The sequence below is a fragment of the Petaurus breviceps genome, unplaced genomic scaffold (assembly GCF_028583685.1).
Source record: "Petaurus breviceps papuanus isolate PSGF00001 unplaced genomic scaffold, PetGlider_PUasm1.0 175, whole genome shotgun sequence".
NCBI classification, from domain to species: Eukaryota; Metazoa; Chordata; class Mammalia; order Diprotodontia; family Petauridae; genus Petaurus; species Petaurus breviceps.
The window spans coordinates 45,072,871-45,082,634 of record NW_027185764.1 but is presented as its reverse complement, the minus strand read 5'-3'; positions in this window follow the sequence as shown (position 1 = coordinate 45,082,634).

The following is a 9,764-nucleotide window of genomic DNA, read 5'->3' as shown; positions in this document are numbered from 1 at the left end:
GAGATCACTAAGGGAGAAAATATATAGAGAACAGAGAAGAGGGCCAAGGACAGAGCCCTGTGGGAACTCCCTTCAGTTAGGTGTGTGACATGGATGAAAAACTTGTAGAAGAGACTGAGAAGGAAGTTATGTAGATAAAATGGAGTCATGTGTCATGAAAACCTAGAGAAAAGAGAGGATTCAGCAGCAGAGGGTGGTCAAAAGTATCAAAGACTGCAGATATCTCTAGAAGGATGAGGCCTGAGAAAAGGCCATGAAATTTGTCAATTAAGAGATCATTGTTAACTTTGGATTTTAACTGAATGAGTTGGAAACCAGTCTTCAGAGGGTTTAGAAAATGAAAGGAAAAGTGGACGCACCTAATGTAGAAGACTTTCTCGAGGAGTTTAGTCACAAGGGGAAAAGAGATATAGTATAACAACTAGAGAGGTATAATCAGAATAAGTTTCAACACCTTAATAAGATAATGGGAATAAGTTCATTGATTTAGAATATAATTGATAATGTGATAGGAATAAGTCCCATGGCCTTAATAAGATGGTTTGTCAAGTTATTAAAACTGATAAAGCAATGAGAATGAGTTCTATTACCTTAATAAGACTGTTTGCCAACTTAGCATAACTGATTCCATTTTGTTTTGAGCTGTCTTGAGTAAGCTGTTTTTCTATAAATTTCTATAAATTGCTTTTCAACTATATGTATTCCTAAAAACAACTGATAAACATATGCTGACTCTATAATTAAACAGATCACCTATGAAAAAATATTATAAATAATATTATCAGTAATTTTGAAGTAAATTATCAATCAAATTATAAGGTAATCTTTAAAAGTATAAAGAAAAATTTACCTGATATCCCAATCATCATTTTGTTCCTAAATCGAAAATAGAGCTGGCTCCTATTCCCACATTTGAGACTAGAAAAAGTCTGCATAGCTGAAGGCCAGTGCTGATTGGTTGAAGGAAATGTGAGCGTAACAATGATTTTGTCTTGTTCTCTCTATTGAGTACCACCCTCAAGGGTGACACATGGTCCTGGGTTGGAGCAGAGAGGGAACCTTGTCAAGTCAGGTAAGAAAGAAGACTATCAGAAACTCTATAGCATAAGTTTGGTGGTGGTCAGTTTTTAAAGGGTATTGTTTGAACACTTTGATTAGTAAAGTTTAGTGGCACTTATAGAGAAATATAAGTTTAATTGGTATTTCCTGTAGCATTAGTTAGCATAGGTTACAGTAAATCACATACTTATATACTACACGAGGTTGATAAGATCAAGTGAGGGTTTTTTAAGGATGGGGGGAGAATGAGCATCTCTGTAGACCAAAGGGAAGGAAACAAAAGAGAAGAAAAAAATTGAAAATTAGAGAATGAGTGAGAGGATAGTGGCAATATTTTGCTGGAGATGTTAAGAGGGAATGGGACCAAAGGTGATTGGCTTTGTCAAGGAGAAAGGTCACCCTGTTATCAGAAGCACAAGTGAAGGAGGACACAATAAGGCAAAGATGTCTGAAAGATGTGAAACATAACAGTAGATCTCTGGAAATCTGAGAAAAACTGCTTGATTGAATAAAGGGGGAAAATATCTTACTTTGAATGTTTTATTATTTAGAAGGTCTGAAGGCACCTTGCTGTCCCTCTCCTATTCCTAGCTGACCACATGCATATAGAAGGTGAATGGGAAGACATCTAAGTTTGTCTGTATAGTACAGGTGGTACAGAATAGATGGTAGTACACTCAAACTTCTCAAGTTTAGGACAAAAAAGCACCACGGAATAATTTAGTGGATTTTAACACTTCTAAATTAGGAATGTGACCTAGAGACAAAGTCCTAGGCCCTCATCCTGACTTGGAAAACTGAATGATGTGTGCTTGCATCCAAGTTGTTATTTGTAGGGCAATCCTAACTCCCTAACTCTTCCTTGTACACACTCTCTCTCTCTCTCTCTCTCTCTCTCTCTCTCTCTCTCTCTCTCTCTATCCCCCCAAGGTAAAAAGCCTGCAGGAATACTTGTCCCCAGGTAATAAAAGCAACTCAGCACTGTCCTTTAGTGGTCTGTGCATCATGCTTAGCCTAGGAGCCAGAAAGTCTAGGTTATAATTGCTGTGTGACCTCAATCAGTCACCTAATTCCTACTTGACTCAGTTACCTCATCTATAAAAAGAGAAAAAAATAATTCTGGGCTAGCTTACCTCACAGAGCTATTGTGTAAAATCTAAAGACTACATTTTGAAAATTAGTAGAACTAACCATGCAATTGTTACTAATCTTGCTTTTCTCATTCATGGAAATAAAGTGCTGCTTGAATGAAAAAATATTTTTTGCTAAGTGCTATAAAATATTAATAGGATAGGGATTAATTCCTTTAAAAAACTATGGAATAAGTTTTCAAGATGGGTTTCTGATTTAATTTGACCTCTAATTTATTAATCCTTGACCAGTCAGTCAATAAGCATTTATTAAATGACTACTATATGCCAGACTCTGTACTAAGTAAACTTTTCGCTTCCAGGCCAATTACGCTTATAGTTTTCCTAATATTGAGTCAGTCCTGCTTTCCTGATATAAATCCAACCTAGTAATAGAGTGTAATCTTCCATCATATGTTGTTTTAGTCTACTTGCTAACATTTTATTTAAAAATAATGAATCAGTATTCAGTAGAGATATTGATCTATAGTTTTCTTTTTCTGTTTTGACTCTACCTGGTTTAGGAAGCAAGACTGTATTTTTGTCAAAGAAGGAATTTGTAGGACTCCTTCTTTACCTGTTTTTCAAAAAGTTTGTATAATATTAGAATCAATTATTCTTTAAACGTTTGATAACATTTTCTTGTAAATACATGTGATTCTGAGGCTTTTTCTCTAAGAGTTCATCTATGGCTTGGTCAATTTCTTTTTCTAAGATTGAGTTAAGTTCTCTAATCTAGACATCCTATATTTTTGCAAATATTCATCCACTTTTTTTTAGATGATCAGTTTGATTGGCATATATCTGGGTCAAACAGTTCCTAATAATGCCTTTGATTTCTTTTTCTTTGGAATTTACACTTTCATTTTTAATAATGGAAATTTGGTTTTATTCTTTCTCTTTTAAAATCTTGTTAGCTAATAATTTATCCTCCCTCCAAAAACAAACAAACTAACCCAGATTCTGTGGGTTTTTGCTTTCAATTTTAATTTCTTTGATTTTCAGGATTTCTATTTGGTGTTTAATTGGAGGTTTTTAATTTGTTGTTTTTCCAGGTTTGGTTTTTTTTTAGTTACATACCCAATTAATCATTTCTCCTCTTTTTTAATTGATTAAAGTTTTTAGATAAACAAATTTTTTCCCAAGAACTGCTTTGGCTGCATCTCGGAAAATTTTGGAATGTTGTCATTATTTTCAATGAAATTATTGGTTGTTCCTTGGGTTGATTTTTTTTTTTTGACTAATTCATTTTTTTAGATTAAGTTATCTAGTCTTCAATCAATTTTTAACAATTTCTTTAGTGATCCTTTATTTTTTTCTTTTTAAAATTTGAAATTTTAAACCCTGCACCCCAATAGAGAGAACAAGACAAAATCACTGTTACAAAAACGTATAATCAAGCAAAATTAATTTCCACATTAGCCATATTAAGAAAAATAATCTCTTGTTCTGTTTCCTAAGTCCTTCACCTCACTATCAGGAGGTGGATAGCATGTTCTATCATTAGTGTTTGGTTGGTCATTATGCTGAGCAGAGTTCCTAAGTCTTTCAAAGGTGTTTGTATTTACAAACTGATGTTACTGTCATTATATAAATTCTTCTCCTGGTTCAGCTTATTTCATTCTACATCAGTTCTTCTCAAGTTTCTCTGAAACCATCCCCTTCATCATTACTTACAGCAGAATAGTATTCTATAACATTTACATATTAAAATTTTTTCAGCTGTTCCTCAATTGATGGATATCCATTCATTTTCTAATTCTTTGCCACTGCAAAAAAAAGTTATATATATTTTTGTACATCCTTAGAACTTGTTTTGATAAGGACTAATACCTCCTTTAGCATATCCTCCCTCTAATTCTTCCTTCTCCCTTTTCTTCTTTTTGTCCTCTTTCCCTATTGAGTGACCTGTACCCAATTCTTTGTGTATATGTATTCTTTCCTCCTTTGATCAGTTTGGATGAGATCTTCCCCTCCATTTGGATTTTTCTTTTAAGATTGAATCGTAAATCTTAGGGAAAAAAAGCACAACTGAACCATTCTTAGGTATTCTGTCTAATTGTACTCCCTCTGATGGCAAATGAGTTCTGAGGTGATATATATAATCTCCACATATTAGAATAGAAATAACTTTTCCTTGTTTAGTTGTGATTACTCCTCACATTTGCCCTTTTATGTGTCTCTTGGCTCTTGTGTTTGTATTTCAGTTTCTACACAGTTCTAATCTTTTCATCAGGGATGAATGGAAATCTTCTATTTTATTAAAAATCCATTTTTCCTCCCTGCATACTCAGTTTTTTCTGAATAAATCATTCTTGGTTGTAAGCCTATCTCCTTTGTCTTCTAGAGTACCATATTTCAAGCTTTCCACTCCTTTATAGTAAGGATGGCAAATCTTATGTGATCTTGATTTTGGCTCCTCAGAACTAGAATTTTTTTTTCTGACTTCTTGCAATATATATATATATATATTTTTTTTTTCTTTGACCTGGAAACTGGATTTTAGCTATAATATTACAGGGAGCTTTCATTTTGAGGTTTCTTTTAGAAGGTGACTGGTGGATTCTTTAAATTTTCAATTTGGTTCTCTGGTTCTAAGAGATCTGTGTGGTTTCCTTTTATGATTTCTTGAAATATGACGTCTAGGTTTTGGGGTTTTTTGTTTGTTTGTTTTTGGTCTTGACTTTCAGGTCTTCCTTAAGAACTTTAGATACCAAAGGGAGGAGTTTATATTTAATCGTATATGTAATAAGATCTCTCTGAATAAAGTAGTATCACGTTCAAACCTATTGTGTTTTAGAAAACCACCTTAGCAGCTAAGTAGAGAGTGGATTTGAGCTGGAAACACTTATTTTATTTTTTTAAATAGTTTTCCTTCTTTCTTTCTTTCTTTCTTTCTTTCTTTCTTTCTTTCTTTCTTTCTTTCTTTCTTTCTTTCTTTCTTTCTTTCTTTCTTTCTTTCTGCTTTGGAGGGCACTTGGGGTTAAGTGACTTGCCCAAGGTCACATGGCTAGTTTTTGTGTTAAGTGTCTGAGGCCGGATCTGAACTCAAGTCCTCTTGACTTCAGGGCTGGTGCTCTACTCATTGCGCCACCTAGCCGCTCCAGCTGGAAAGACTTACACAGTTTCTTCACTGAGAATCCTCTATACCAATGAAATCACAAACATAGATTTTTTTTTTTAATGTAAAGGGGAAAGATCTTGGCCAGGATGATTAGCCAAGTTAGCTCTGGATTTTAAGGAAATCATATATGATGAAGTCAAATAACCCTAACACCCTTGTCTCTGTCTCATTCCGAAAGTATTCATCAAACATTCATTAGTTACTATGAACTAACTGGTCACTGGGCAATGGCTGAGTGGATGAGCTGCAGCAGTCTTCTGTGACAGGGTCAAGCAGTCAAAAATTGCTAAAATTTCCCTATATTCTACAGAAGTCAACTGGGATAATTACATATTCACTTTTAGTAGGAATTTGATTTGTATAATAGTGACTCATTCACTGGTCAAATATATAAGCCAGTGGTCAAGTAGTATCTGGAATTAGCTCAAATAAAGGAAATGGTATATTAAGTACTACATTTATTTATGTTCTAAGCACTTTACAAATACCATCTCATTTAATCTTTACAATAACCCTGCAAGGTAAATGCTGTTATTATCTCCATTTGACAGCTGAGGAAACTGAGGCAGACAGAGGTTAAATAGCTTTCCCAAGGTCACACAGCTACTAAGTATCTACGGCCAGATTTGAACTCAGGTCTTCCTGACTCCAGGCCCAGCATTTTATCCATTTTACTACCTAGCTGCCCTAGCTACTCTTTGGTACTTCATTTTTTACCATATTAACTAAATTAGGTTATTAGTTCCTACGGACTGGGTCACATCTACTCTTTTATTTGTTCCATAGGGATTTAACACAGTGCCACGCATCCCACAGCTGGGCTCAGCTATTGGCTGCCTGGGCTGGCTGGCTTCCCTCTCAGGTCTTGGAGCTGTTTCAACAGATACCCTCAAAAAAGCTCCTTCCCTCAGGGAACAGTGAAAATTGAGTTTTCCTCCTATTTTCTTTCAGCTATTTCAGATGAAACTTTGACTTTATCTGAAGGAAGGAAGCTATGCTTATTATAACTTGAATTTAGACAATAATGTATCCTGTGTTTATTATCCTTTTTTTGACCTGATTAAGAGGGAAGACAATTTAATAATTTTCTTTTACTTTTACCAAGCAGTCTGTAAGGGTGCTTCACTCTAATCATACAGCAAACTAAATTCCAAGCTCCCTGTAGCTTTCCCACATTAATGTGGGTGAAATTCCAGCCCATTCTTTTCATTGACATCTCCTCTGAATTGGTAGAAGTCTTTTATAAAAGCTGACTTTTGAACTGGAAGATTCAATTTAATTCTATTAATATTTATTGCATGCCTACTGGAAAGCATACTGTATTAGAAAAAAAAAATCTACCAGAGAACATAGGTTCAAAATCCAGGTCTGCCCTTTCTTACTTGTGTGACTTCTGTGAGGCTCAAACTTCTCTGGGCCTCAGTTTCTCACCTATAAAATAAAAAAGGAGTTGGATTAAATGACCTCTAGGATCGTATCCAGCTTGAAATCTGTTATTCTGATCCTATGACCACAACTGATGTACCTTGATATACCTAAAATTTGTTTTACATAGTTCATGCTCACAGTTATGGGTATAGCCTTAGCTAAATGTAATTTTTTATTCACTCCCAAATTAAATACTTCATACTTTGAAAAAGTCATTTCAGTTCTATGAGTCACGTTCCTTATCTCTTGTCTCTTAGATCTTTTCCTGCTCCCACACTCTTTGCTTGTGTTGGTATTTCTTGAGTTTCCTTCTAGTTTCCTTCTAGCATTCTGCTAGATTTTATGAAGGAAGCAAGAAAAATATAAGATAAGTTTTCTTGTGCCACTGAATGACAAAATCATAGATTGAGGAACCTTAGATTGGAGGGGTGTTAAGTAGGACTGAGACCAGAAAAAGGTTTGAACTTTCTGAAATGTGTCTGGTTGTCCCATATTTGCTGGAGGATCTTTAGTCCAGGGGGAGAAAGCAATACCTCTCAAGGCTGCCACTAAGTTCTCAACAAGGAAACTCCCTGCCACAATGTTTTCCCTTACTAATCCATCCTCTACTCAGCTCCCCAGGTGATTTTTTAAAAGCAGGTTTGACCATGCTATTCTGCCTTTTGAATGCTAGGAGTTTTTCCTTGTGTCAGACTGAATCTGGCTCCTTGCAACTCCCACCTATGTTTCTAGTTCTCTCCTTTCTACTCAAGGTAAACAGGTGTAATTTCTTTTTACCATGACTGCCCTTCAAATACTCTAAGAAACCTATCATGTCTCTCCTAAATTTTCTCTCCTGCAGGGTAAAAATCCCCAGTTCCTTTGAGTGAACTTCTTATGGCATGATCTCAAGGCTCTTTACCATTTGAATTGTCATCCTCTGAAGATTCTAGGGCTTGCTGATATCCTTCTGAAAATGTACCAAAAACAAAACGATCCTCCAGATGTGGCCTGACCAGAGTACAGAGGGACGTTTGCCTCCCTAGTTTTGAACACTGTGTCTCTTTTACAGCAGTCTAAGATTGGATTAGCTGGTTTCCGGCAGTTTACAATCTTCTTGGAGAGAAAACACATAAACATATGAAACATTTAAATAACAGTATGAGCCAGTATGTGATTAAAAACCAAGTTGAGTGATTACAGGAAGTTAAATGCTGGAAGATTCCTAAGGAGGAAGAGAACAGTATGGCCTAGAATGGCAAGGCAACATCTCATGGAGGGGGTGAGGCTTGAGCTGGGTTTTAAAGGATGTGTGTGAGCTAGGAAGAGAGAAGGGGGTAGGGAAGGAAATATTATGCAAGGGGGGATAGGCAGAAGCAGACAAAACCATCCTCTCTGTTAATCTTGATTTCCCAAGGCTTTATGGGATGTGTGTGTGAGTGTGTGTGTGTGGTGTGACGAAGAACTACTATATGAAGAATCAGACAATGCTTTCCTTTCTAAAGGGAGGGTAGTTTTGCCTGGAAGTCTTGAATCACATGTGGTAGATGTTTTTCTGTTCAATGGACTAGTGCTGTGTATACCTCCACTCTTCCTAGGAGTTCTTCTTCTCTCTCATCTTTCCAGTAATCATAAGAGATTAGGCTCCAATCTCATAGGGTATTTTTGGGGGACACAAAAACAAGTTCAATTAAGCATCTGCTATATGCCAAGCTAGGGGCAGCTTGGTGGTACAATGGAGAGAATGCCAGGCCTGGAGTCAGGAAGACTCATCTTTCAATCTTACTAGATGTGTGACCTTGGGTAAGTCACTGGACCCTGGTTGCCTCAGTTTCCTCATCTGTAAAATGAACTGGAGAAGGAAATGTAAACCATTCCAGTATCTTTGCCAAGAAAACCCCAAATGGGGTCACAAAGAGTCAGACACAACTGAAATGACTGAACAACAACATATATGTAATTAAATTTTCTTATAAATAAATTGTGTATGCATTCTTAATTGATAGAAACATGTGTACTATGTTAGCTTTTTTTTAATGTAATTTCAAGTTCTATAATTCTTTTAAGTCTTTTTGCCTTCAAGCTTCTATGGCTCCCCATTTTTCTCTGTTATATAATGGTAAGGTTTTGGTTGGCAAGACTAAGTATTGTTTTTGTCTCTGTACACTCCACCAAAGTCCTATTCTGATGCATCATTGTGTCATTGTAGCCTGGAAGTGATACCCAATTTATGGTAGAATTTACCAAGCTGACAAGGCTTTGATTATAGGGTCAGTCACATACTGTTTGTTAACCTAAGCCTAGAAAGTGTGACTGACACAGAACTGGCCATAGAAAGTCAAGAAATCTGTTAAGTGAAATCTTGAAAGTGGTCAAGTTATGTCTCTTTGGAGCACTGATCATGGAAGATCACTGCAGTGTGTGTGCAAACATCAGTTCTTTTGAGTTCAGCATTGTTATTTTTGTTTCACGGGCTGCCTCCCCCACCACCACTACCAAACGATGGCAGGGAGGGGAGGGCTATGAAGTGGTCTTTAAGATCCCAAGCTTTTTCCTGAAACAACAGGCCACCTTTTAGTATCAATGGTCTCCTGGGGATGCCATGCGGCTACGAATCACAGAATACTAGTTTCTCAAGAATAAGGGTTGTGAGTCACCCAAAATGCAACGCAAAACTCAGTAATGGGAGTGAATAGACAGGGAAAAGCTGCACAAAGGATGTCATCACACAGATGTATGACTAGGAAAGAAGGTGGATTAGTCATTTATTGATGTGGGTGGATAATTGATGGTCCTCCCAAGGGCCTCAATGGCATCCATTCAGTGGCAGAAGGTCTAGGGGAAGTCCCCCTGGTGAGGACTGAGGGGAGTATTCTCATATATATGGATCAGAGTCACACAAGATGAGAAAATGTAGTAGGTTATCATCCATACCTGGGATTAGGAAGCAGAGAGAACGCACATAAGTGAAATCAGATGCACTGAAAAACTGAGGTAATGCTGCTTTCAGGATCCCAGTGAATCACATCAGCCTCCATTTATTT